This window comes from Rana temporaria, chromosome 7 (genome assembly GCF_905171775.1).
Source record: "Rana temporaria chromosome 7, aRanTem1.1, whole genome shotgun sequence".
In the NCBI taxonomy this organism is placed as follows: Eukaryota; Metazoa; Chordata; class Amphibia; order Anura; family Ranidae; genus Rana; species Rana temporaria.
The window spans coordinates 19,114,688-19,140,658 of NC_053495.1; the positions used below are offsets into that span (position 1 = coordinate 19,114,688).

Below are 25,971 nucleotides of genomic sequence, written 5' to 3' on the forward strand. Positions count from 1 at the left end.
GGATCAGTAAGTGCCGAAGCTGCTGATCAAACGACAAGAGCGCTGCGATTGCTCCATCGTCTCCCTGAGTCCAACAACACTTCACAAAGGCGACATTGATGCGTTTTCTTTTTTTTGTCACACACAACAAAGGCAGACGAGAAGGAGACGCAGCCGCCGGGTCTCTCTTGTGTTCTGCCAGATCTCTCCATCGCAGGAAGAACTTTTCCCTCTTCCTGGCATAGAAATCGGAGAGGTTGGGAAGTGCGGAGAGGAGTCGGCCCGCCCGCTCGCTTGCTCTTCTCTCTGCTTGGATGGGGAGGTGCAGCTCTGAGCTTTATTACTCAGAGTGTTCAGATTACTGGAGGAGGGAGGGAAGGAGGGAAGGAGGCGCACACAACACACGGCTGCCGCTGGTACCTGGAGCAGAGGGATTCCGCTTCATTCATGCGTTCGCACCGAGGGATCAGCATAGGGGCCCCTCTACACCGGACCCCGGGAGAGAGACCCCTGTGTGCGGGGAAGGAGCCCAAACAACACACACCGTTCCTATAGAGGTGAGTCTGATCTCCAATGGCAGCGCAAAGGAGAAAATGGATCCAAATGTCATGGAAAGTAACAACTTCCTATAATATAAGAATTTCATATTCTGCTGCTTACCGGTCCTTAGATGTGACGGCTGCATTCATTTTATTTTTATTTATTTTTTATTTTTATTAATTTTTACTTTTATTTTTTTATTTTTTTTTACTTTTATTTTTTTTATTTTTTTATTTATGTTTTATTTTTATTTATTTTTTATTTTTATTTATTTTTTATTTTCTTCTAGTGATCCTGCCAGTAACACACTTCCTGTCCTAGGGTGACAACGCTCCCTCACCCTTCTATATATAGAGAAGTGTTGTCAACCTCGTCTGATTTGGACTACAAATAATCTAGAACATTGTTTTATGTATTGGAGATTACCAGTCTTTAGATGTGACGGCTGCATTCATTTTATTTTCATTTATTTTTTATTTTTATTTATTTTTTATTTTCATTTATTTTTTATTTTGTATTTTTATTTATTTTTTATTTTTATTTATTTTTTTATTTTTATTTATTTTTTTTTTTTATTTTTTTTTTATTTTTATTTATTTTTTTATTTTTATTTTCTCCTGGTGGTCCTACCAGTAACACACTTCCTGTCCTCGGGTGACAACGCTCCCTCACCCTTCTATATATAGAGAAGTGTTGTCAACCTCTTCTGAGGTTGGACTACAAATAATCTAGAACATTGTTTTATGTATTGGAGATTACCAGTCCTTAGATGTGACGGCTGCATTCATTTTATTTTCATTTATTTTGTATTTTTATTTATTTTTTTATTTTTATTTTATTTTTATTTTTATTTATTTGTATTTATTTTTTATTTTTATTTATATTTTCTCCTGGTGATCCTGCCAGTAACACACTTCCTGTCCTAGGGTGACAACGCTCGCTCACCCTTCTGTATATAGAGAAGTGTTGTCACCCTCTTCTGCTCTCCTCATTTGGACTATAAATAATCCAGAACGTTGTATTGGAGATTACCAGTCTTTAGATGTGATGGCTGCATTCATTTATTTATTTATTTCATTTATTTTTTTGTATTTTCTCCTGGTGATCCTGCCAGTAACACACTTCCTGTCGTAAGGTGACAACGCTCACTCACTGTACTGTATCTATGGAGAAGTGTTTGATCTAAACCATTCCATTGTAGCTCTGGCTGTATGTTTAGGGTCGTTGTCCTGCTGGAAGGTGAACCCCCCCCCCCCAATCTCAAGTCTTTTGCAGACTCTAACAGGGTTTCTTCTAAGATTGCCCTGTATTTGGCTCCATCCATCTTCCCATCAACTCTGATCAGCTTCCCTGTCCCTGCTGAAGAAAAGCATCCCCACCACATGATGCTGCCACCACCGTGTTTCACAGTGGGGATGGTGCTCAAAATTCATCAATTGTAGCCTCACTGTGCCAATCAATTGTAGCCTCACTGTGTCCATCAATTGTCGCCACTGTGCCCATCAATTGTCGCCACTGTGCCCGTCAATTGTCGCCACTGTGCCCGTCAATTGTCGCCACTGTGCCCATCAATTGTCGCCACTGTGCCATCAATTGTCACCACTGTGCCCATCAATTGTCGCAACTGTGCCAATCAATTGTTGCCACTGTGCCATCAATTGTCACCACTGTGCCAATCAATTGTCGCTACTGTGCCCATCAATTGTCGCCACTGTGCCCATCAATTGTCGCCACTGTGCCCATCAATTGTCACCACTGTGCCCATCAATTGTCGCCACTGTGCCATCAATTGTGGCCACTGTGCCCATCAATTGTGGCCACTGTGCCCATCAATTGTCACCACTGTGCCCATCAATTGTCACCACTGTGCCCATCAATTGTCGCCACTGTGCCCATCAATTGTCGCCACTGTGCCATCAATTGTCACCACTGTGCCATCAATTGTCGCCACTGTGCCATCAATTGTCATCACTGTGCCCATCAATTGTATTCACTGTGCCATCAAACGCAGCCACTGTGCCTATCAATTGCCGCCAGATTTCCCCATCTAATACCGCCAGTTTGCCCCCCCCCCCCTCCCCCGCCCGGCACTTACCGGTAACCAGACCCTGTGAACCTGATTGGCTGAGACGCGGGTCAGTGTTAAACAGGGAACGCACAGCCTGTGCGCCCTCTGGTTAACCATTTGAAAGCCAATTAGCGCCCACAGGCTGTAATCGGGAAGCTGGCTCTGATAGACACTTCCAAAACACACCCACCGCTGTTATTCAGATGGCCGGCGCTCAACAGGGGGCCGGCCATCTGAATAGGGGGTGGCAGCGGCGACAATACATAGATTCATGCAATGCATGAATCTATGTATTGTTTATTGACAGGTGCAGGAAAGAGGGGGTGGTGCTCCTTCACTCACTATGGACGCACCGCCACTGGTCACCACCATGTTTCACGGTGGGTGGGGATGGTGCGTTCAGGGTGATGTGCAGTCTAAAAGACCGCCGATCCCTCCATAAAGAGTACCTGTCACCACCTATTACTGTCACAAGGGAAATTTACATTCCTTATGACAGCAATAAAAGTGATCAGAATTCTTCTAATTATTATTATTATTATTATTATTATTATTATTTTAAAGCGACAATGTAAAAAAAAATAAAAAATTTAAAGCGTCCCTATGAGCTCGAGTAGCAAAGAAAACGCACATGTATGTCGTGCCACCATATGTAAACGTTGTTCAAATCACACATGAGAGGTATCGCCGCGATAGTTAGAGCGAGAGCAATCATTATAGGATAAAAAACTTCTCTGTAACTCTAACCTGGTAACCGTTACATTTTTTTAAAGCATCGCCTATGGAGATTTTTAGCTACCGTAGTTTGCTGCCATTCCACAAGTGTGCGCCATTTCAAAGCGTGACATCATCTTTCACATTATATAAATAAATTGGGCTAACTTTACTGTTTTTTTTTTACTTAATGAAAATGTATCCCCCCAAAAAAATTGCATTCGAAAGACCACTGCGCAAATACCATGTGACATAAAATATTGCAACAACCACCATTTTATTCTCTAGGGCAGTGATGGAAAACCTTGGCACCCCAGATGTTTTGGAACTACATTTCCCATGATGCACCACTACACTGCAGTGTAGTGGTGCATCATGGGAAATGTAGTTCCAAAACATCTGGGGTGCCGAGGTTCACCTTCACTAATCTAGGGTCTCTGCTAAAATATATATATATATAATGTTTGGGGGGTTCTAAGTCATTTTCATGCAAAAAAAAATACAGATTTTAACTTGTAAGCAACAAATGTCAGAAATAGGCACTAAAAGGGTTAATTTGTAGCCAGTTCTTCACATAGAGATCACAGTACCATACCTCCCAACTTTCTGAGATGGGAATGAGAGACACCAATCAGCAAAAGTATGCAGGCATAGGACACACCCCTTGTCACGCCCCCTTAAAGGAGAATTGTACAAAAAAATAAGATTGGTTAAACCCACAAGAGCTTTTTTTACCACTACTGTTCCTTTATATTGGCTTCTGAAATTTACAAATGCAGCAATTTAGAAATCAGATGAAAGGTTTAGCGCTGGGAAACACTTTTTGATAGATAAAAAGTGCATTTTATATACAACTATAGCGATCAGACCGAAATGAAGGACAAATGAGGAGAATGAGGGACAGAGGGACATTGCTCCAAATCAGGGACAGTCCCTCGAATTTCCGGGACAGTTGGGAGCTATGCAGTACTCCCTCTGACAATGCTTAACAGGTTCACACTGGGTACGATTTGGTATGATTTGAGATGCGATTTCACATGTCAAATCGCATCTCAAATCGGCGGCATTTACGGCAATTGTCGGCAATGGCACTGTCTTACTCGGTGCGAAGCCGCATCTGCGGCGCTGCAACGATTTCAAAAAGTAGTTCCTGTACTACTTTTTGCGACTTCGGGCCGCGATTTACATTAAACCCTGCACAGATGTCTCTTAAATCGCGGCCGAAATCGCGGCAAAATCGCAGCCGCGAAATCGCGGTAAAGAACCTAGCCTTCATCTTATTTCCTCTCCAAAAGGACGGCACCGTCTTTGTTCCGGCGTCATTTAGGTTCAGCAGCTACTTCCTAGACTGAGATGACGGCACAGAGATGTCACAACCCTGGTGTCTATGCAGTTCATGATTGTGTATACAAATGTCTGACGCGGATCAGCCCCAGGGCTGGACTGGGACAAAGATTTGGCCCTGGACTTCATCCAGACTGGCCCACTTTGATAGGTCTTTCCCATGGCGGCCGGACAAATCCTGCACCCCCCCCCCCCCGGCCCCCTCTCCCCCTTCACTAGCCACTAGCTGTTCTACTTTATTAGAGTAGAACGGCTGGTACTGGTATTCCTTTAGGCAGTACCAGTGGGGAAGCTAGACATTATTTCACCCGGGGCAAAGAATCAGTTCGGTGCCCCCCCCCTCATGGGACAAGATTAGGCAGAAGTGAGAAACTCCCAGGCCATAGCTGTTGAGTCAGCTGTCTGTCCTCTCCCCCCATGCTCCTCTGCCCCCCCCCTGCTCCTCTGGTCCTCCCCCTGCTTCTTTGTTCCCCCCAGGTGAGCGCTGCGGGAAGGGAGAGACAGAGGAGCGGAGGGGGCGGCGGTCCACTGTCACTGAAGCCGGCCCACTGAGCCATCGGCCCACCGGGAAACTCCCTGTAGTCCCAATGGCCAGTCCATCCCTGCCCCCATGGGACAAGATTAGGCAAAAGTGAGAAACTCCCAGGCCATAGCTGTTGAGTCAGCTGTCTGTCTGTCCCCTCTCCTGTGCTCCTTCTGGTCCCCCCTGCTTCTCTGCCCCCCCAGGTGAGCACTGTGGGCAGGGAGAGGAGGTGAGCGCTGCAGGGAGGTAGAGACAGAGGAGCGGAGGGGGGGCCGCGGTCCGCTGTCACTGAAGCCGGCCCACTGAGCCATCGGCCCACCGGGAAACTCCCTGTAGTCCCAATGGCCAGTCCATCCCTGATCAGCCCCCTTTGCTGCAGCCTCCTACTTTACGACAGAGTTACAAAGCTGCAGTCTGATCACTGAGGGGGGGGGTGGAGATTAAGGAAATGCTTCCTCCTGCCTGCAGCAGACTGGTGACATCATCTCAGTCTAGACAAAGTCACTGGAGTGGAGTGCAAGGCGCGATGTTTAATGATAATGTTGGAGGTTTTCTGAAAACTGACACTGTGCTGATGATATATATGGTGATCTGTCAGGAATTTCTTCCCGCAGACTTGTAGAGTTACTGAAAGTGGAACTGAAATCCATTCACATATTTTACATCATTTTACTCATAGGTCTTCAAACTACGGCCCTCCAGTTGTTCAGGAACTACAATTCCCATCATGCCTAGTCATGTCTGTGAATGTCAGTGTGTTACAATGCCTCATGGGATGTGTAGTTCTACAACAGCTGGAGGGCCATAGTTTGAGGATCCCTGATTTTACTGTTTGCAGTGACAGGTGCACTTTATCAGATTCTGCATTTTTTTTTAGAGGTTGGATGGAAATAAATATGACCGATCGATTAAAGTGATATTGATTCCAAAAGCAAACATTTATTATATTGCAGCTTACCAATTCTTAGATGTGATGGCCGCATTCGTTTTCTTTTTAGGCTTTCTTTCTTCTATTTTCATCTGGTGATCCAGCCAGCAAGTCTGTTGTTTCTCAGAAGCACAGGCTCTCAAGCAGAATGTATCAGTTTACATGGATGAAACAAATCACTTACCACTGCCAGGGGTGCTTATAACAATCAGCTTTTATTTATTTATGCAAAATCTTTATCCCAAAAGGAAAAAAACTGTTTGCTGTAACTGATTATAAAGTGTGAGCAGCCCCTATTAGCTGCTCGGCGAGATGACGTGGATCTACGTGAACTCGCCCAGCAGAGCCGACCTGCCGCCGTATAACTGCGGCGGCTGGTCGGCAAGCGGTTAAATCTACTACTCCTTATAACACTCCCCTCCCCCCCCCCCAGGCTGACAATCTTGACACAATGGGTCCACAATAGTGGTCCAATGACACCAGGAACCAAGAATAGTGGTCTTCCAACACAAGGAGTCCAGAATAGTGGGCCACTGACACCAGGAACCCAGTGGTGCTCTGACACAAGGAGCCCAGAATAGTGGGCCGCTGACACAAGGAGCCCAGAATAGTGGGCCGCTGACACAAGGAGCCCAGAATAGTGGGCCGCTGACACCAGGCACCCTGAATAGGCAGCCCAGATTAAAAGTCCGCTAGCCCAGAAATGTAGTCCACTGACACAGGGAGCCCAGAATAGTGGTCCACTGACACAAGGAGCCCAGAATAGTGGTCCACTGACACAAGGAGCCCAGAATAGTGGGCCACTGACACAAGGAGCCCAGAATAGTGGGCCACTGACACAAGGAGCCCAGAATAGTGGTCCACTGACACAAGGAGCCCAGAATAGTGGTCCACTGACACAAGGAGCCCAGAATAGTGGGCCACTGACACAAGGAGCCCAGAATAGTGGGCCACTGACACAAGGAGCCCAGAATAGTGGTCCACTGACACAAGGAGCCCAGAATAGTGGTATTCTGACATAAGGAGCCCAGAATGGTGGTCCACTGACACCAGGCACCCTGAATAAGCAGCCCAGATTAAAGGTCCGCTGACACAAAGAGAGCAGAATAGTGGTCCTCTGACACAAGGAGCCCAGATTAGTGGTCAACTGAAACAAAGAGATCAAAATAGTGGTATTCTGACACAAGGAGCCCATAATAGTGGTCCACTGATACCAGGAACTCAGAATAGTGGTCCACTGATACCAGGAACTCAGAATAGTGGTCCACTGACACCAGGAACTCAGAATAGTGGTCCACTGATACCAGGAACTCAGAATAGTGGTCCACTGATACCAGGAACTCAGAATAGTGGTCCACTGATACCAGGAACTCAGAATAGTGGTCCACTGATACCAGGAACTCAGAATAGTGGTCCACTGATACCAGGAACTCAGAATAGTGGTCCACTGATACCAGGAACTCAGAATAGTGGTCCACTGACACCAGGAACTCAGAATAGTGGTCCACTGATAACAGGAACTCAGAATAGTGGTCCACTGATACCAGGAACTCAGAATAGTGGTCCACTGATACCAGGAACTCAGAATAGTGGTCCACTGATACCAGGAACTCCGAATAGTGGTCCACTGACACCAGGAACTCAGTATAGTGGTCCACTGACACCAGGAACTCAGAATAGTGGTCCACTGATACCAGGAACTCAGAATAGTGGTCCACTGATACCAGGAACTCAGAATAGTGGTCCACTGATACCAGGAACTCAGAATAGTGGTCCACTGATACCAGGAACTCAGAATAGAGGTCCACTGACACCAGGAACTCAGAATAGTGGTCCACTGATAACAGGAACTCAGAATAGTGGTCCACTGATACCAGGAACTCAGAATAGTGGACCACTGATACCAGGAACTCAGAATAGTGGTCCACTGATACCAGGAACTCAGAATAGTGGTCCACTGATACCAGGAACTCAGAATAGTGGTCCACTGATACCAGGAACTCAGAATAGTGGTCCACTGACATTGATGTGTTACAAAGTTTTGGTAAATCTAAAAAAGGACTGTAGAGAAATTGTATGGCCAGATTTTAATGTGTATGGGGAGCCTAAGAATAGACTTTATGTTCTGTTGATCTTTTATTTGCTCTCAAGTGACCTGTGAAGGGTTCTGTCTGACACATCGCCGTGTCTCCTAACCTGCCGATCAGGAATGATGAGTACACCACATGTCCTTGTTGATGTTGCAGACAGTATAGGTTACATTGTATACACTGTACAGGTGACACCGTATCTCTCCGATCTTCCGGGAAGATCGCTCAGTACACGGGTGACGTTCACAGTCTCACTAAAGCTGCTTATCTGTTCTGAAAAGATCGTGGCTGGCCGTGTTTTCTGTTGCCAAGGCATTATGAGCGCGATAAGATCATGTTACCGGATGTGAGCAGAGCGCGGATGTCTCCGCCGATGACTCTATACGCTTCCCTGGTCACCTTCCAGCAAACTAGAATGTCATTGAACCAATCCACCTTACCGTTTCATGCAGGGCCGTTTGAAGGAATTTGGGGGCCCCAAGCAAAATGGAGGCCCCCAAGCGCCCCCCCCCCCCCCGCACGCAAAGCCTACGTTAGCGCTACACTAATTTTTTACACCCATGTTCTTATTCCTCCCCCCCCTCCCTAGTCCCTATGTTTTTCTATTCTCACCTCCCCTTCTTCCCTGTAGGCAGCCGCTGTAGCATGGCGGAGCACCTCTTCCTCCTGTCAGTCCGGTGTTACGACATTATGGGTCCCCAGTCCCCTCTCAGATAGTACCCGGGCCGGGTACCGCGCAGTACAGGAGATTCAGTTTCCTGTGAGAACTCAGTGTGCACTTCCTGTCAGTCCGGCCGGGAACAGGAAATTGAATCTCCTGTACCACGCACGGTACCCGGCCGGACTGACAGGACTCCAGGAGGAAGGAAGAGGAGCTCGGCCACACTACAGCCTGGGAAGGGGAAGTTGGGGGCCCCAGGCCAGCTCGGGGGCCCCAAGAAATTGTTTGTTTTGCCTGTCCTATAGCGACGGGCCTGGTTTCATGGCCGGGAGCTTCCAAGGTAACCTGTCACCACCGGGCCCATTCAAGTTTCTCAGCAATAAGTCCTAAAGGTGAACATCCCAGTAATCAGACTACAACATTGTAGCTTTGCCTAGGCTCAGATGATGTCATCACTCTGCTGCAGCCAGGGGGAAGCATTTCCTCAGTCACAAAGTGGGGGGGGCTGATCTGTGTCAGACATTTGTGCACGAGGCCAGGATTTGCAATTGTGCTCTGGCTATAGACTATACCCTATCAACCAATTAGATAACGGCCTTTCCGATCAATAAAGGTGATTGGGATGGTTTGCCCTTTTCATAGCCTGTGAGGATTGTGGGAAATGCACCTGAACACCTGGAAATCCCGCCGCTGTCATGTTTATATACATTGCCGTGTGAACAAGAACCCCCGCATGTGGGTTTAAACAGCCCATGCAGTGTTCTGCTCCACATTCCATCAGCCGGTGTGCCCGGGCCGGTCTGAACTTGATCTGACGGAAAAGGTTGAAGTGGGGCCCACATGAAAGGATTCACATGGAGAACATCAGAGGTGGCCGGCTGGTGGAGCAGTGCAGGCGGCAGCCATGTGCCAGATCTGTTCATTGTGAGCAGAGGGAGGGAATTCCTGAATGACTGTCATGGTCCTTGGTCATATAGGAAGCAAGCTCCCAGTGTTGTAGAATAGACTCCAGAGACTGGGCCAGATTCACACAGGTTAGCGGATCTTTAGATCTGATTTACGATCCACCGCCGCAAGTTTTTGAGGCGAGTGCTTAATTCACAAAGCACTTACCTCAAAACTTGCGGCGGCGTATCGTAAATCCCCCGGCGGAATTCAAATTCCGCGGCTAGGGGGAGTGTACTACTCAAATCAGGCGCGTCCCCGCGCCGATCAAACAGCGCATGCGCTGTCTGGAAATTTTCCCAGCGTGCATTGCTCCAAATGACGTCGCAAGGACGTCATTGGTTTCGCCGTTTACGTAAATTACGTCCATCCGTATTCGCGAACGACTTACGCAAACGACGTAAAAAATTCAAATTTTGTCGCGGGAACGACGGCCATACTTAACATTGGCTGCGCCTCATAGACCCAGGGGTAACTATACGCCGGAAAAAGCCGAACGCAAACGACGTAAAAAAAAAAAGTGCGGGCGGTCGTTCGTTTCAGAATCGGCGTAAATGCTCATTAGCATATTCAACGCGTAAAAGACGCGGAAGCGCCACCTAGCGGCCGGCCTGGAATTGCATCCTAAGATCCGACGGTGTAAGTCACTTACACCTGTCGGATCTTAGGCATATCTATGCGTAACCTGATTCTATGAATACGACTGCGTATCAGGAGATACACCGTCGTATCTCTTTGTGAATCTGGCCCACTGATTGTGCTGATCACATCCATACAGCTAATGCCGAGCAATCAGGAGTGGAAAATGAAACGTTTTTGGCAATTTTTGGTTTATTTCTACCACCCTATAGCACATGGGTGCTCAACCTGTGGCCCTCCAGCTGTTGCAGGACTACAAGTCCCATGATGCATTGCAAGTCACTGACAGTTACAAGCATGACTCAAAGGCAGGGGCATGATGGGAATTGTAGTTCTGCAACAGCTGGAGGGCCAAAGGTTGAGTTCCCATGCAGTATAGCAGAAACCTAGAAACTCTGGGCTAGATTCAGAGAGAGTTACGCCGGCGTATCAGTAGATACGCCGTCGTAACTCTGAATCGACGCTGTCGTAAATTTAAGCGTATTCTGGAAACCAGATACGCTTAAATTAGGCTAAGGTACGAGTGGCGTAAGTCTCCTACGCCGTCGTATCTTAGGGTGCATATTTACGCTGGCCGATAGGTGGCTCTTCCGTTAATTTCGGCGTATAATATGCAAATGAGCTGGATACGCCGATTCAGAAACGTACGTGCGCCCGGCGCATTTTTTTACGTCGTTTACGTTAGGCTTTTTCCGGCATAAGGTTACTCCTGCTATATGAGGCGTCTCCAATGTTAAGTATGGACGTCGGGACAGCGTCGAATTGTGCGTCGTTTACGTCGTTTGCGTAAGTCGTTCGCGAATAGGGCTTTGTGTAAATTACGTTCACGTCGAAAGCATTGACTATTTGCGACGTGATTAGGAGCATGCGCACTGGGATATGTTCACGGACGGCGCATGCGCCGTTCGTTAAAAACGTCATTTACGTGGGGTCATGTTTTATTTACATAAAACACGCCCACCTCTTCAGAATTTGAATTCTGCGCGCTTACGCCGGCAGATTTACGCTACGCCGCCGTAACTTAGGGCGCAGGTTCTTTGTGAATCCAGCCCCAGCCTCACTAAGTTACGGCGGCGTAGCGTATCTGAGATACGCTACGCCCGCACAAACTTACGGCGGGCTAGCTGAATTTAGCCCTCTGTATAGTGCCCCAGGGTGGACCCCACTGACCGCTACCCATAATGCATTGTTACATTGTATCAGTAATCTGATGGATAACAGAGGAAGCAGAGGAAATACAGTACTATAAAGCAGCCCATAGAACAGGGATCCTCAAACTACGGCCCTCCAGCTGTTGTAGAACTACACATCCCATGAGGCATTATAACACACTGACAGTCACAGACATGACTAGGCATGATGGGAATTGTAGTTCCTGAACAACTGGAGGGCCGTAGCTTGAAGACCCATGCCATAGATTATGCAATTTTCTTTTTTTCCACCAGGGGTGCCAATTGCCTGATCCCCCCCCATCAACATTGACTGATTGACATTGAATCCCCCCCCCCCCCCCCGCGCAGCCGTTCCCCACCGGCAGAACACAATGGTCACTGCTGGCGGCTATAGCTGCTGACAGTGATTGCCTGCAAAAAGAATCAGACAGGCTGGTTGTACTGAAGTCGATCGATGGATCAGCTTGAGTACAACCAGCAAATGGATCGAATCTCTGCTGAAGAGGCTGAGATTCGATCCATCTACAGCTGGCTTAGGACCAGTCGACGCCAGAATGCAGTGCGGGAAACCTTTGTTGCGTACGCGTTTCCTTGCGTTCTACAGCGGGTGTCAATGTTAACTGACAGCGTGAAGAGAGAAGAAGAAAACCGATAACCGGCTTGCGTTAAAGGGGTTGTAAACTTTTTCCTATTCTATGCATTAGGGTGAAAAACCTTCTGGCAACACCCAAACCAGACCCCCCCCACTGCTTTTTCTTACCTGAACCTGGTCGTTCCAGCAACAGGGACAAGCACAGCAGCTCACACCGCTGTCTCAGGTCCTGATTGGATAGATCGATAGCGGCAGAAGCCATTGGCTCCCGCTGCTGTCAATCAAATCCAGTGCCATGTGGGCGGGGCCGAGTACTGTTGTCTGTGTCAATGGATGCAGCAGCAGCAGGACTCATGAGCGCGCTCGTACGAGTGCCCCCCTAGAATGCGACTCTCCTTGGGGGCACTTGAGAAGAGAAGGAGCACCACTGGGGGACCCCAGAAGAGAAGGATCGGGGATTCTCTGTGCAAAACCATTGCACAGAGGAGAGAAGTATAACAAGTTTGTTATTTAAATAAAATAAAAATAACTTTACAACCCTTTTACAGGGTAATCAGCACTGATAGTCAGTGTTCTGATTATCAGTGAAGTCCCAACAGTGCCCTCTAGTCCTGCCAATCAGTGCCTCATCATCAGTATCACCTATCAGTGCCCTTCGGTGCAGCCTCAGGGCACATCAGTGAAGTAGAAAAATTACCTGTTTGCAAAAAGTTATAACAAACTATGGGGCAGATCCACAAAGATCTGCCCCGGCGCAGCGTATCTGAGATACGCTACGCCGCCGTAACTTACTTTTTTTTGTTTGAATCCTGAAGGAATTCGCGCCGTAACTTACGGCGGTGTAGTGTATCTCTCGCGGCGTAACGGCGCCTAATTCAAATCGGCGAGTAGGGGTCCGTGTTTCATTTAAATGAAGCGCGTCCCCGCGCCGAACGAACTGCGCATGCGCCGTCCCTGAAATTTCCCGCCGTGCATTGCGCTAAATGACGTCGCAAGGACGTCATTGTTTTGACGTGGACGTATTTTACGTCCAGCCCGATTCACGGACGACTTACGCAAACGGATTTTTTTTTTTTTTTAATTATACGCGGGAACGCCGGCCATACTTAACATTGAGTACGCCACCAAACAGCAGCTTTAACTATACGCCGAAAAAAGCCGACTAGAGACGACGTAAAAGAATGCGACGGCCGCACGTACGTTCGTGGATCAAACTGACTGGAAACTGTTAACTCTTTCCTTTGAAGACTGAAGGCTCAGGGAAGCAGCACTGAGAAAGCAGGATCCAGCAGCATTAAAGGTTGTAAACGGCAAGTGCTTTTAATAGTTTAGCGGGCCCCTCAGCGATTCCGCTTGCAATGGTAAATTTTGCATGAAGATAATTATTACCGGTTTCACAATGGATATCTTCTTTGTTATCTATCCACCGAGAGACAAAGGAGCAATTAAATGTGTGACTTGGCCAAACAACGCTCAGTGTCAGTGACTAACTCCCCGAGACAGGGCGGCGGCCCTTTACACTCCCGATCCTCCAATGGAACGCGGCCCTTCACACCCAGATAATACTTAATTGAAGGTATGCAGATTTCTTGCATCTTTACATGTAATTGTTTTGTGGTAAAGTGAGGACGCCTCGCCATCTCGTTGTCTTCATAGGAGGCCGGCTCTTCCCGAAGAACACACAGGGAAAATTATTTAAAGGAGACAAAGCATTTTCTATATTATGTGCAGGGCTACAATGTGCCTTCATTTATGTAGAGGCAGTGCAAAGCTAGACAGTCTCTCATCTGGGGCTAAGACTCAGTCCCCCCCCCCCGGGTTTAGGGGTGCGCTACATACAGAGTGCAGGGTTCAGGGATGCACTAGGTACAGAGTGCAGGATTTAGGAGTTTTCTACTTACAGAGTGCAGGGTTTAGGGATGTGCTGTGTACAGAGTGTAGAGTCTTTGGGCTGTACTATATACAGTGTGCAGGGTGTAGGGGTTTAGGGGTGTGCTACGTACAGAGTTCAGGGTATAGCGGTGTTCTACGTACAGAGTGCAGGGTTCAAGAGTTTGCTGTGTACAGAGTGCAGAGTTTCGGGTGCACTACATACAGAGTGCAGGGTTTAGAAGCGCGCTACATACAGAGTGCAGAGTTTGGGGGTGCCATGTGTACAGAGTTGAGGAGCACACAACGTACAGAGTGCAAAGTTTAGGGGTGCGCTGTGCACAGAGTGAAGAAATTAGGGGTGTGCTACATACAGAGTGCAGAGTTATTGGGTGCACTACATACAGAGTGCAGAGTGAAGCTGTGCGCTACATACAGAATGCAGAGTTTGGGGGTGCCATGTGTACATAGTTGAGGAGCACACAACGTACAGTGTGCAGGGTTTTCGGGGTGTACCATAAACAGTGTACAGCGTGTAGGGGTTTAGGGGTGTTCTACGTACAGAGTGCAGGGTATAGGGGTGTGCTACGTACAGAGTGCAGGGTTCAGGAGTTTGCTGTGTACAGAGTGCAGAGTTTTGGGGTGCACTACATACAGAACACATAGTTTGGGGGTGTCATGTGTACAGAGTTTAGGAGCACACAACGTACAGAGTGCAGAGTTTAGGGGTGCGCTGTGTACAGAGTGAAGAACCAACCCAACCCTTGCAGCCAGGGGGCCAACCCCCCTCCCCCCACCATCCCTCTTAAGCTACAAAGGCAGCCAGACAAGGTTGTACACATTACGTATTACATGGCTGCATCAAAAAATATACCCCTGCCATCTTTGCTGGGCAGTACCACCACAGAATGCAACCCATTCCAGTGAATGGAGCCTTGCCGCAACCAACCTGCAACTACATGCACTTATATGGGCTTTTGAGGGTTAGAAGAGGTGGTGAGAAAACATGATGCCTCCTGCCACCTGTCAATCAACCTCTGAAATACAATCTAATGAAGATCACTTTTCATAGGGGCAGCAATGGGTAAACAAGCCCTTAGGGACTCCTAGGAATTCGGATTTTGGGTCATTCTTGGCTCCCTCCCGAGCCGCGTATCCTAGGAGGCATTTCCACAATGTTAGGATAACCAGATAGACAGCTGTGTGTGAGGTCAGATGATTCGGTGAGGAGTTGGGCATCATTCATGGTAAGATAGTCACCAGAAGACAACCCAGAACAGATCTCAGCACACCTGTCGCAGCCTCGCCCTCCATGATTGGCCCATCAATTCTTCTCTATTCATTGGGCCCCCGGAGCCTCTCTAACCCAGAATCCTGAATGTCCGAAATATTTCATGGTTTGTAGTAATATAATCCTTCCCTGGGCACCGTCCATGCTGAGAGACCAACTATAATCCGGGTGATTCAACCCTTGGCATCACCACCTTCTATTATCATCCTCAGTATAATTATATGTGACACCAAATCACCCCCCCAGACTGCTTACCCAGCCCGATAGAAGACAGAAACTTCTACCCGGCCTTTCCGGGGGGGTCACCATCTTCCTAGAGATCATGAGAGATTATTTCTAATATCTAATGTACTAATCTACATTATTTTACTGCATTTACAGTACAGAGTCATTACAAACATTCACTCCTTTCTATTACCTGATAAAATATTCATCTCATTCATAGTGAGATTCCTTCCAAGAGAACAAGAGAGATAGATAGATAGATAGATAGATAGATAGATAGATAGATAGATAGATAGATAGATAGATAGATAGACAGACAGACAGACAGACAGATAGATAGATAGATAGATAGATAGATAGATACAGACAGACAGACAGATAGATAGATAGATAGATAGATAGATAGATAGATAGATAGATAGATAGATAGATAGATAGATAGATAGATAGATAGATAGATAGATAGATAGATATAGGTAGATATATAGGGATGGATAGATAGAAAGATATAGGTAGATAGATATATAGATAGATAGATAGATAGATAGATAGATAGATAGATAGATAGATAGATAGATATAGGTAGATATATAGAGATAGATAGATAGATAGATAGATAGATAGGTAGATAGATAGATAGATATAGGTAGGTAGATAGATAGATAGAAAGATATAGGTAGATAGATAGATAGATAGATAGATAGATAGATAGATAGATAGATAGATAGATAGATAGATAGATATAGGTAGATAGATAGATAGATAGATATAGATATAGGTAGATATACAGGGATGGATAGATAGATAGAAAGATATATATAGATAGATAGATAGATAGATAGATAGATAGATAGATAGATAGATAGATAGATAGATAGATAAAACATTATGCTGATCTCTCGCAGCCCCTTCCATGCCCCCCAGTGATGACTGCTTGCCATTCCTCCGGGTGGAAGGTGATCCACAGAGGGCGATGCCCGGGTGATGACTTCTGGAACACCCCATGGGGTGACAACGCACAGCTGAGATAGAGGGACACAGCGTTGTCACCTTCATGCAGGAAGTGTCTATATAAGGACCTTCATGGCAGGATCACCAGAGATTATTTATAATAAAAGCTGCAGATTTAAGGGTTCCATTTTTCTTGTGAAATGACGAGAACATGAAGCTCCTATGAGAATGTAGGGATTGGGGGGTTTGCATATAGTTTAGGATTCTGTCGGTCTGACAGCGGCAGGAAGCTCACCAGCCATCTGTTTTTTATTCCCATCAAACTCCTACGTTACTCCGATGTCCTGGATTAAAAATAAAAAAATCTTCCCGGAGTCATTTTTCTCGGTCATAATGGATTGCACAGCCTCCGGGATCCGCAGAATTCTCTCCATTACTCTTTTCATTGTGATTGTCTTCCTATTTATTATCTCTAGAGTTTGAGATAATCCGGGTTGTCTCTGTGTATATCACATGTGATGATCCTGACATTTCATTCTGTGTCCTCCCATGTGATCCAATCATCGCCAAGAAATACACAGAATATATAAAAAAAATAACATTACTTTAGATCAGAAAAAGCTTTTTTAAAAAGTATTTTAGGAGCGTATTGACATTTAGGCACAATGGGCCAGATTCACATAGAAATACTTTACGCTGCGGCGGCGTAACGTATCCCATTTACGTTACACCGCCGCAAGTTTACAGCGTAAGTGCCTGATTCACAAAGCACTTACCTGTAAACTTGCGGCGGCGTAGCGTAAATCCGCCCAGCGCAAGCCCACCTAATTCAAATGGGGCGGGGACCATTTAAATTAGGCGCGTTCCCGCGCCGAACGTACTGCGCATGCTCCGTTCCTAAAATTTCCCGACGTGCATTGCGCTAAATGACGTCGCAAGGACGTCATTGGTTTCGACGTTAACGTAAATGGCGTCCAGCGCCATTCACGGACGACTTACGCAAACGACGTGAAATTTAAAATTTCGACACGGGAACGACGGCCATACTTAACATGGGTTACACCACATAGAGGGCATGCTTAGTTTTACGCGACGCATCTCTACGGAAACAACGTAAATTTAGATCGACGGGCAAAGCGGACGTTCGTGAATCGGCGTAACTAGTCATTTGCATACTCTACGCCGACCGCAATGGAATCGCCACCTAGCGGCTGGCCTAGAATTGCATCCTAAGATCCGACGGTGTAACACAGTTACACCTGTCGGATCTTAGGGCTATCTATGCGTAACTGATTCTATGAATCAGGCGCATAGATACGACAATCATATCTCTTTTGTGAATCTGGCCCCTTGTTCTGACCCATGTTTATGTGTTATATTGAACTGCATAAAGTTATCATTTTTCTGTAGTATGCTGACATCTAGTGGTGATTTTGGGCCACTGCAAATTGCTTACTCTGATTTTGGTATCTTCCCCTGTCCCCCCCCCCTCCTCTTTAGTGCTAGTTAGTTTGGTTAGGAGCTTTAACTGACATAGATCTCTCAGAAGTGAATTCTTTGCAGACCTTGGAATAACGGTCACATGTTTTACTGCTAGTATAAGTCAAATAAACCTCTTGTGCAAGCTGGGGGGGTGTTTTCTTTTCCAGAGAGGGTTAGAATTCAGGAGGATAGAGATGTTTCTGAACCTCCATAAACCAAAACAAACACGGCTCACTTCAAGGGCCGGGGCGCGACGAGTGAAGCCCTAATTATCTTTAGCCAGGGCAGTCATGCGTACGAAGTGCAGACATGGTGGGCCTCATGTATACAGTGCCGGTGTCACAGGGCGGGCATTATCCGACGGGGGACCCATCTCGTCAGGACACCGGCCACACCAACAAGCACACCAAAAATTGAGAGTTTTCACTTTGCTGAAATAAATATGTTTTGAGGGTAAGAAAGCTTTAAGTATCCCAAACCTTCAGCCTTCTTATTAGCTACAAACATGACTGTAGATATTGCAATAAACGTGGCATGTTTGTTGTATGCCCACTTGTTGCCCATGTTTTGTACTATTGCCCATTTCTAGGGATGAGCCGAACACCCCCCCATTCGGTTCGCACCAGAACCTTCGAACGGACCGAACTTTCGTCCGAACATTTAGAACCCCATTGACGTCTATGGGACTCGAAACGTTCGAATTCAAAAGTGCTCATTTTAAAGCCTAATATGCAAGTTATTGTCGTAAAACGTCTTTGAGAACCCGGGTCTTGCCCCAGGGAACATGTATCAATGGAAAAAAAGTTTTAGAAACGGTCGTTTTTTTCAGGACTCCTGAAAAAAACTACAGTTTTTAAAACTTTTTTTCCATTGATACATGTTCCCTCGGGCAAGACCCGGGTTCTCAAAGACGTTTTCACAGGCATACTAGGTGAGGGGGGTGCGGTCCGCACACCATGCCGTTTTTTTTTTTTTAGCTGACATGCCCAGCCTGCCCTGTGCAATCCCAGCCTTCCCTGTACCACCCCAGCCTGCTCTGTGCCATCCCAGCCTGCCCTGTACCACCCCAACCTGCCCTGTATTACCCAGCCAGCCCTGTATCACCCAGCCTGCCCTGTACCACCCAGCCTGCCCTGTGCCACCACAGCCTGCCCTGTACCACCCCAGCCTGCCCTGTACCACCCCAAACTTTCCCATGCCACCCCAACTTGCCCTGTGCCACCCTAACTTGCCCTGTACCACCCCAATCTGCCCTGTGCCACCATAACTTGCCCTATACCACCCCAACCTGCCCAATGCCACCCTAACTTGCCCTGTACCACCCCAACCTTTCCCATGCCATCCCAACTTGCCCTATGCCACCCTAACTTGCACTATACCACCCCAACCTACCCTGTACCACCCTAACTTGCCCTATACCACCCCAACCTGCCCTTTGCAACCCTAACTTGCCCTATACCACCCCAAACTACACTATATCACCCCAACATACCCTATACCACCTTAACCTGTCCTATACCACCCCACTACAGCAACCTGCCACTATACCACTCTATACTACCCTAACCTGCCACTATACTGCCCTATACTATCATTTACAGGGGCTGGTTTGGGGTGCGCCCCGTGCCCGTGCGCTGCCTGCTTGGTGCTGGGCAGCCTAGACAGAGGGGGGGTTGACACCATGTTTTACCGCACCGGGTGACACCAACCCTAGTGACGCCACTGTGTACGGGGCATGAGTGTAGCCAACTATTAAAAAAAAAAGCGAAATCATTCCAACCAACATTATTCGGGTGACGTCAGCAGAAACTTCTCCCGGGGGGGGGGGGGGGGGGGAGTTAAACGGCAGAGCGTGTCACTTGGAATAATTAGCTATAGAAGGGAATAGGACAACTGCCAATAAAAGAATATTAGACAATCCTGCCTTTGTCGGGATCCCAGTTCTGCCCCGGGAAAGGAATGTTGTGTAGGGAATGTTGTGTAGGGAATGTATGTTGAATATAACAAGATGTAGGATCTCCTCAGCTGAATTCTATTAGCTGGGTCTGAACATCCCCCCGCAGCAGAACGCGTGCAGCGCGCAGGAAGATGCTGTGCTGGCGAGGAATTGCAGGGACGTTGCTAAGGTGAACTCAGCATCAGCAGCAGCAGCAGCAGCACCGAGGGCCCCACCGCACACACGTGCCCACCGCAGACAGCTGCGTCCAAACCGCTGCAGCCCAGCGAAGCCCTGCAAAGATGTAAGTGCCGATCCCTCGCTTCCTCCGCCGCGCAATCATTTCACCTTTTTCTTGCATGCAGCGAAGACCGGCGAGACCGGCAGTCTTCACTGTCTAGTTAACTGTCATGACAGCTGGGAAAAACCTAGGGGATGCGTTTCGCGGGCTGTCATGTCCAATATACGGGACGGGAGATTATAAATGGATTGCGTTTAACCCCTGTAGTGCCAGATCTGCAGCAGATGTGCCCGGCAAGGATCAGTGGTTGGAGGATGATCAGGCTCTGTAGTGCTGCATCATGAATGGTATTCTAGGTTGTGGGTGGAAGACGGGAGATTCCGCAGCAGGTCCTGGGTGTCCTGGACCGGCCATGGTGCAGGGAAGGCTGTCATGCAGCGACTGCTCTGCCATGCTGTGGCATGCGTTGGTGCGATCAGCCTGGGGCACTGCAGACCACGTCGGTGTCATTATGCAATCATCAAGGTGACTGCGTCATTTTCGGCCCACCTTGATCTGCAAGCTTGCTAAACTCCGGGCATTTAACCACTTCCATACCGGGCACTTACGCACCTTCCTGCCCAAGCCAATTTTCAGCTTTCAGCGCTGTCGCACTTTATATGACAATTGCGCGGTCGTGCTACACTGTACCCAAATGAAATTTTTATCATTTTGTTTCCACAAATAGAGCTTTCTTTTGGTGGTATTTGATCACCTCTGCGATTTTTATTTTTTGCGCAACAACTAAAAAAAGACCGACATTTTTAAGAAAAATTAAGTTTTTATTTTTTTCTGTTAATTTTTTTGTAAATAAGTACATTTTCTTCTTTAATAATGGGCACTGATATGGCGGCACTGATGGGTACCGATGAGGTGGCACTGATGGGCACCGATGAGGTGGCACTGATGAGCACCGATGAGGTGGCACTGATAGGCACCGATTAGGTGGCACTGATGGGCACCGATGAGGTGGCACTGATGAGCACCGATGAGGTGGCACTGATGGGCACTGATAAAAATGTTTTGAATAAAGACATCGTTTTTTGAGGAGTACGGCGATCCAGGATTTTTCTTTCATCCCAGGCGGCACTGATAGGCAGCACTGGTATGCTGCACTGATGGGCATTCATAGGCGGCACTGTTGGGCACTCATAGGCATCACTGGGCACTCTTTGGCGGCACTAATGGGCACTCATGGGTGGCACTTATGGGTGGCACTGATGGGTACTTATGGGTGGCACAGATATGCAGTTGGCATAGATGGGCACTAAGAGGTGGCACTGATGGACACTGGGCAGCACTGATGGACACTGAGGGGTGGCACTGATGGCATTGCTGGGCATTATTTCAGCCAGTGCCCATGTTGCCAGTCAGTGCCCATCTGTGGGCACTGATTGGCAACGATTGTGTTAATTTTATTTTTTTATTGGTGTTTTTTTTGTTTGTTTTTGTTTCTTGCTCTATTGAGCACCGGGGGGCACTCCCTGGTGGTCCAGTGTTGGCATCCGAGGGGGGGCTGCGCTGATAAATAGTCAGCGCGAACCCCCCCTGTCAGGAGAGCCGCCGATCGTCATTACTCTACTCGCGTCTGTCAGACGCGAGTGAGGAAGAGCCGATCAACAGCTCTTCCTGTTTACATCGTGATCAGCCTCCGCCGGGAGCTCTTTACCGAGATCGGAGATGCAGGGTGTCAGACTGACACCCCGCATCACCGATCGCCACGCTGCGCGCCCCCACGGGCGCGCGCCGGCATGTAATTCTGCAGGACGTCAATAGAGGTCCAGTCAGGATTTCACAACCACTTCCCACACGTCAATTGACTATTGACCGGGCGAGAAGTGGTTAAAGAGCAAACTGATTTTCTTTAATTTTTTTTTGGTGATGGCAACTTTTTACAATCTACAGCAAGAGAGGAACAATGACGTCATTTGTGGCTGTAAAAAAATGTGCTTTGCCTACACATCACCTCCGGAAGATTTACCCCCCTTCATGACCAGGCCATTTTTTTGCGATATGGCACTGCGTTATCAATTTCAAGGGGTATAAATACTTTTTCAAGGCATACATATATACATTTTTTTCTAATACCCAAAGTAATCTGAGCGCTCACGTGACCCTGGGTACTAATACAGCCATTCAGGATGTCCTTATCTTAGGTGTAAGCGGCATGTTGGAGAAGAATAGGAGACACATATTACTTTCCTGCATGAAAGATGAGATGCGCAGTTGACATTTCACGCTTCACATGTGACACATGAGAATTTTCGGATCATTATCTGCCACCTTGTGGGAAAATTTGGGGGCGGGGGGGGGGGGGGTGCACTTTGCAGCGACGGGTTGCAGACTTTTTCCTCCAGGCAGCAAATACAGATCAATGCAGAGACCACGTTCTGTCTGTCCAATGCCGGGAAATTGCGGTTTGTGATGATCAATACACATATAGGATTATTTAATAAAGGGCAATGGTGTTCAGGCCCAGCAGCCAATCAGGAAGCACCTGCAGAGTGGAACAGTGTAGTTGGGATAGTGAAAGTTTATTGATTGTTGCGGATTGCTATCTACTATGCTCTACTTACAATATTTAATTAAAGGAAGTCTGTTAGGGCAGCAGTTACCTATCATACAGTGGGGATCAAAAGTTTGGGCACCCCAGGTAAAAATTTGTATTAATGTGCATAACGAAGCCAAGGAAAGATGGAAAAACCTCCAAAAGGCATCAAATTACAGATTAGACAATCTTATAATATGTCAAAAAAAGTTAGATTTTATTTCCATCATTTACACTTTCAAAATGACAGAAAACAAAAAAAAGGCGTCTGCAAAAGTTTGGGCACCCTGCAGAATTTCTAGCATGCACCGCCCCCTTTGCAAAGCTGAGACCTGCCAGTGTCATGGATTGTTCTCAATCATCGTCTGGGAAGACCAGGTGATGCCAATCTCAAAGGTTTTAAATGCCCAGACTCATCTGACCTTGCCCCAACAATCATGGGTTCTTCTAAGCAGTTGTCTAGAAAACTGAAAGTGAAAATAGTTGTCGCTCACAAAGCTGGAGAAGGCTATAAGAAGATAGCAAAGCGTTTTCAGATGTCAATATCCTCTGTTCGGAATGTAATTAAGAAATGGCAGTCATCAGGAACAGTGGAAGTTAAAGCAAGATCTGGAAGACCAAGAAAAATATCAGACAAAACAGCTCGCAGGATTGTGAGAAAAGCAATTCAGAACCCACGTTTGACTGCACGATCCCTCCAGAAAGATCTGGCAGACACTGGAGTTGTGGTACACTATTCCACTATAAAGAGATACTTGTACAAATATGGTCTTCATGGAAGAGTCATCAGAAGAAAACCTCTTCTACATCCTCACCACAAAAATCAGCGTTTGAACTTTGCAAATGAACATATAGACAAGCCTGGCGCATTTTGGAAACAAGTTCTGTGGACCGATGAGGTTAAAATATAACTTTTTGTCGGGAATGAGCAAAGGTACGTTTGGAGAAGAAAGGGCACAGAATTTAATGAAAAGAACCTCTGTCCAACTGTGAAGCATGGGGGTGGATCAATCATGCTTTGGGGTTGTATTGCAGCCAGTGGCACAGGGAACGTTTCACGAGTAGAAGGAAAAATGGATTCAATAAAATTTCAGCAAATTTTGGATGGTAACTTGATGCCATCTGTGAAAAAGCTGAAGTTAAAGAGAGGATGGCTTCTACAAATGGATAATGATCCTAAACACACCTCAAAATCCACGGGGGATTACATCAAGAGGCGTAAACTGAAGGTTTTGCCATGGCCTTCACAATCTCCTGACCTCAACATAACTGAAAATCTATGGAGAGACCTTAAAAGAGCAGTGCGTGACAGACAGCCCAGAAATCTCAAAGAACTGGAAGACTTTTGTAAGGAAGAATGCGCAAAGATACCTCAAACAAGAATTGAAAGACTCTTGGCTGTCTACAAAAAACGTTTACAAGCTGTGATACTTGCCAAAGGGGGCAGTACAAGATATTACCTCTGCAGGGTGCCCAAACTTTTGCAGATGCCATTTTTTTGTTTTCTGGAATTTTGAAAGTGTAAATGATGGCAATAAAATCTAACTTTTTTTTTACATATTATAAGAATGTCTAATCTGTAATTTGATGCCTTTTGGAGATTTTTCCATCTTTCCTTGGCTTCGTTATGCACATTAATACAAATGTTTACTTGGGGTGCCCAAACTTTCGATCCCCACTGTAGCTGGTCTGGATGCTACGATTACCCATGGACTATTACCCATTGACAGATAATACGTTCGTGAATCGCCGTATTTCCCTCATTTGCATATTTGAATCGCAAATCAATGGGCGCGCCACATTCGTCCAGCCTAAATGTGCGCCCACGCTACGCCGGGCGTAGGCAAGTTACGTCGGCGAAGCCTATTTTTAGGCGCATCTTAGTTTGTGGGTCAGGCGCACAGATACGACGGTGCACATTTGCACTTACGTCGGCGTATCTTGTTCTACGTCGGCGTAAGTGCTTTGTGAATCCGGGCCATGATGTTTGGGTGTTTTAACTACTTGCCGACCGCCCACCGTCGTTATACGTCCTCACTTTAGAGATGAATATCTCGGTAACGGCCGTGTTAACGATAATGGCGGTCTCCGCGGCGGATTCGCCGCGAGATCGCCGTTATCGGTGGCGGGAGAGGGCCGCTCTCCCGCGCCCTCCGCCGCTTACCGTAGCCGTCGGTAGCGGCGGAGGAGATCGCGACCATCCGGCAGCTGAGCGGGGACGAGACTGAAGGAAAAATCTCCTTCGCCCGTCCCCATAGGTCTGCTGGGCGGAAGTGACGTCAAAACATCAGTCCCGCCCAGCGTCTTTAAGCCCAAATATGAGATCTGAGGTCTTTTTGACCCCAGATCTCATATTTAAGAGGACCTGTCATGCTTTTTTCTATTACAAGGGATGTTTACATTCCTTGTAATAGGAATAAAAGTGATAATTTTTTTTTTTTTTTTCAGTGTTAAAAATTCTAAAATAAATAAAAATAAATGCGAAAAGCAAAAAAATTTTTTTTTAAAACGCCCCGTCCCGACGAGCTTGCGCGTAGAAGCGAACGTATACGCGAGTAGCGCCGACATATGAAAACGGTATTCAAACCACACAAGTGAGGTATCGCCGCGATCGTTAGAGCGAGAGCAATAATTTTAGCCTTAGGCCTACTCTGTAACTCAAAAAATGCAACCTGTAGAATTTTTTAAACGTCGCCTATCAAGATTTTTAAGGGTAAAAGTTTGACGCCATGCCACGAGCGGGCGAAATTTTTAAGCGTGACATGTTGGGTATCATTTTACTCGGCGTAACATTATCTTTCACAATATATAAAAAAATTGGGCCAAATTTATTGTTGTCTTATTTTTTAATTTAAAAAAGTGAATTTTTTCCAAAAAAAGTGCGCTTGTAAGACCGCTGCGCAAATACGGTGTGACAAAAAGTATTGCAATGACTGCCATTTTATTCTCTAGGGTGTTAGAAAAAAAATATATAATGTTTGGGGGTTTAAGTAATTTTCTAGCAAAAAAAATGGTTTTGTCTCGTAAACACCGACTCTGAAAAACAGGCCCGGGGCTAAAGTGGTTAACTAATCTTCAGGCCTAAAATGTTTTTAAAAAAAACCTGCAAAAATGTCACTGGCAGTGAAAGTGTTAAAGGCGTCAGCCTCAAGCATACTGCCGCATGTACGTTCTGCATAATTGAACTGCCGTGT

General features: G+C 46.7%; 1 protein-coding gene across 3 annotated transcripts in view; it reads left to right on the forward strand.

Annotated features, from left to right (window-relative positions):
• The first annotated feature begins 285 nt into the window (after nt 1–285).
• PRRT3 (proline rich transmembrane protein 3) overlaps nt 286–25,971 on the forward strand; it is a 77,373-nt gene continuing 51,687 nt past the window's right edge. For 2 of the 3 annotated variants that reach the window (XM_040359007.1, XM_040359009.1), the window contains exon 1: nt 286–536. The gene's annotated coding sequence lies outside the window, so the exon portion shown is untranslated. Of the gene's footprint in view, nt 537–20,050; nt 20,254–25,971 lie in introns of those variants that run through there. The other variant, XM_040359008.1, reaches the window with a different exon arrangement.